The sequence below is a fragment of the Brassica oleracea genome, chromosome C6 (assembly GCF_000695525.1).
Source record: "Brassica oleracea var. oleracea cultivar TO1000 chromosome C6, BOL, whole genome shotgun sequence".
Lineage (NCBI taxonomy): Eukaryota > Viridiplantae > Streptophyta > Magnoliopsida > Brassicales > Brassicaceae > Brassica > Brassica oleracea.
The window spans coordinates 23523581-23527180 of record NC_027753.1 but is presented as its reverse complement, the minus strand read 5'-3'; positions in this window follow the sequence as shown (position 1 = coordinate 23527180).

Genomic DNA, 3600 nt, shown 5'->3' with positions numbered 1-3600 from the left:
CAAAGATATTTTTGCTAAAAATGTACTTACCTGGCCAAGGAGATCGATCATCTTTTACGGATCGATCGATTGTTGAGCATGTGGTCGATCCAAAAATACTCTGCAGTTTAATTAAATATCTAAAACATTTATTCCAACACTCAACAGATAGTTTTGCTAAATATGATAACTAGATAGCCAAAAAAATTACAAAAAAATATTTAAATAGTAAAAAATATGTTAATTTAACGTGTTAAAATTTAAAAATAAATTTTAATTATGACATGCATCTTAACATTTATATAAATATATATCATAACCTAAATATAAATAATTTAACAACTTAAATTATAAAAATATAAAAATTTCGGGCGTAGCCCGGGTTAATCCCTAGTATACTAAGATAAAGATAGAGTTTTGTGTCTTTTTACTTAATAGTTGTGTTATTCTAGTAATTACAAAGTTATAAGAGTTAGTGTAGTAATATCATGTATAATTAGAGTCATTATAAGTAATTTCTCTTTCTTTAATTTCTTTTAATTTTTTTTGTATTGTTAGTTTATCTCTACAACGTCCTATGGAGCTGTTCTTATACTCCTCAAAAGATATTTTAGCTGCGCTTAAAGCCAATATATATATAGGCGATAAACATGTGCTTAGTTATCAAGAAAACGTATCAAAATAGCCATAAAATAGTAACAAATAAAAAAAGGACAAATGAGGTTCCACCATTTATCAAACCATTTGGTCATAGATTGAGAAACTAATCCAAAAACATGTATACACTGTTACTAAACTCTTTAGAAGTTTACCTCAAATTGTCAAACCACTAAACTAGCTCACCCGAGCTCCTGATATACATGATTCATCTAACTTACCTAGCTAGTTTCATATACGGACCACTAGGTTTTTTAGTATCAGTTACTTTCAAAACTAGAAGATTCGATACAATCAATCTCATACTTTGTGAGTAGAGAGAAATTGTCTATCTTGAACAAGTGAGAATTAGAGAAGTTTGAACATTTATATGAACGATTGGTAAGAAGCATCAAAACGCTCCCAAACTCGACTATCGAGGCCCATCGTTCTACTCTTCTCTCCGGCGCCAAAGGAGCTCGAGCACGCCGGCGTCGGGACTCTCCGTTACATCTCCGTGTTACTGTCGTCTCTCCTAGCATTTTCATAGTATGTGTTTTCGTCTGCTGCCTCGCTTCCGTTTCGCTGTGTGCTTTCTCCGTCACCACTCATCTTGTTTGCCGTCTCATCGTCATTTCGTCTGCTCGGATCTGTGTAGCCATTTCTCCTCTCAGGGCGTGGGTAAGAGCCGGATCTCTTCAGTCAGTGAGTAAGCTCACCGGATCTGTTCGACTCTTCGTCACCATGGCAACGCCGTCCCTGATACGAGCCAAGTCTCTTCCTCCACCATCAGATCTATCGCTCACTTCACCTAATCTGGTCTCCCGTCGCCGCGCTTCTCCAACCGGAATCTTTCGCCGATGAGATAGACCCATCACCACCGCCACCACCACGCCGTGTGCTTTGCGTTTGTGCTTCTCTCCTGTTCTTATCCTCAAGCCCGGCTCTCCCTCTGTAACACCGTCTCAACCCCCATAGGACATCAAGTACTACGTGCTCAGCCCGTTCTCGACTAGACTCACCGGACTCACGACGACAGCTCCCTCCGATGATGCCTCATGCTCCGACGACGCCTCATGCTCCGACGACGCATTGGGTGCGATTATTTGCCAAACGAAAACTCTAATCTTAGTGGGCCTTATGGGCTTGGGCCTGGCCACAAGGAGTTCAGCTACCAACCTTTTTTCCAAACGATACATTTGTTTTCACTCGTGGCCATGGACATGGGCAGTGTGCATAACTAAAATCACTGAATCTATGCTTAGCACCGGTTCATCTAGCCGGCCCCTCCCTCTTGTGTATTGTCCTTCCCCAAACCCAAAGGTACTTTCGTGTGGTCTCCTACCACAATTCCCTCCGTCTGTGTCCATACGCTTTGTAGTGTCAATTTCAATTATGGAACTGGAGATGATGTTAGACCTATCCGGCTCACCGGGTGTTTCACTGAATTTTCTTTCTGATGTATATGAGATTCTCATAGTCTTTTCAGAGATCACTGATGGAGATAGAGCTGTTTGTTTACTGAACTATTTAGCTAGTTCTAGATGTTCTTTGGGCTGTTCAGCCCCCTCACAAACCCATTCGCTTGGGTGTATCAACGTCATTTACGACTATGGCAAGCTTGTTGGAGCTTTCATTTCAGGGATACAAGTGAAGATCATCCAAGGATTTCTTCACATTGAGCTAGCCTCTCCCACCAACATTTCTATCTTATGTTTTAGTGTACTCTTTGTTGTTCATCTGACCGTTAAGATTAACTCCGGTTTTATCGTCTTACCGTCGAGCATATCTCCAGTTGTATCCACTTAACTTTTAAATTTTAATATATTACGTTGACAAAAAAAAAAAGAAAAAAAAAGTTACTTTCAAAACTAAATTCCATGAATCTTCTTCACAATCGTGCTTTACCACCAGACAACTTATTCGGAATACTAAGAGTTATTTAATCTGTGTTTTCTTCCTGTAATTCATTCCTTTTTTTGTAGTCACATGCAATACATTTTAGAGTCCCGGTACAGTGCATTTGATATGAATGTAAATATAAACATGCATCGTAAACGACAAGGCGTATCGTTAATGTTGGACATGGACTTTGTCTCCAACAAGGCCTATAAGATAATGGGCTCAGCCCATTTGAAAGGGGGTCACTAGGAAACCCTAGACCTCTTCTTTCTATAAATAAGGAGTCAACCTCCTTTGAAAGGGGTCTTGGCTCTCTTGGACTCTCTTTTGCTCTCTCATCCATCTCTCTCTACTTCTAGAGAGAGAAACACCTTTCCACATGCTTTCACCTAAGCACTTGTGATCCTTTGTTGTAGAACTACGATTGGCTTGATCCCCTTTCGGGGTACGTAGGCAACCCTTCACCGGGTCCAGCTTGATCATTAAACACCTTTTTCTTATTCTCTCCGACTCGTCTTCATCAAGTTCAAGCTCAGCATGAAGACTTCTCCTAACCCCACCGACGAGTCCTCGTCTCGTTTATTCACTAGTTTGTTGACAATTCTCGGTTCAAACAGTTGGCGCCCACCGTGGGGCATGGAGAAGTATCTTCAAGGAAGATTGAACTGGAGTCCGTTCTCTCGTCACTTGACCAACGAATCAAAACTCACTCGACGAGTCGTCACTCGACCGACGAGTCCTAACTCGACCGACGAGTCATCACTCGACCGTTTTGTCGTCACTCGACCGTTCTGTCGTCACTCGGCGCAGAGCGTTCTCTCACAGTCGCTCGACTCGATCTGCGCAGTCGCTTGGCTCGATCTCAGGCGGTCACTCGTTCATTCTCTTTACTCGGCGTAGATCGATCTCTCGCAGTCGCTCAGATCTCTCTCTCCTCGCAGAGTTGACGTGTCGTTCTGTCGTCACCCGATCGAGGATTCGTCACCCGATAGACGAGTAGTCACTCGATCGACAAGTCATCACCCGATCGACGAGTCGTCACTCGATCGACGAGTCGTCACTCGACCGACGAGTCCTCACTCG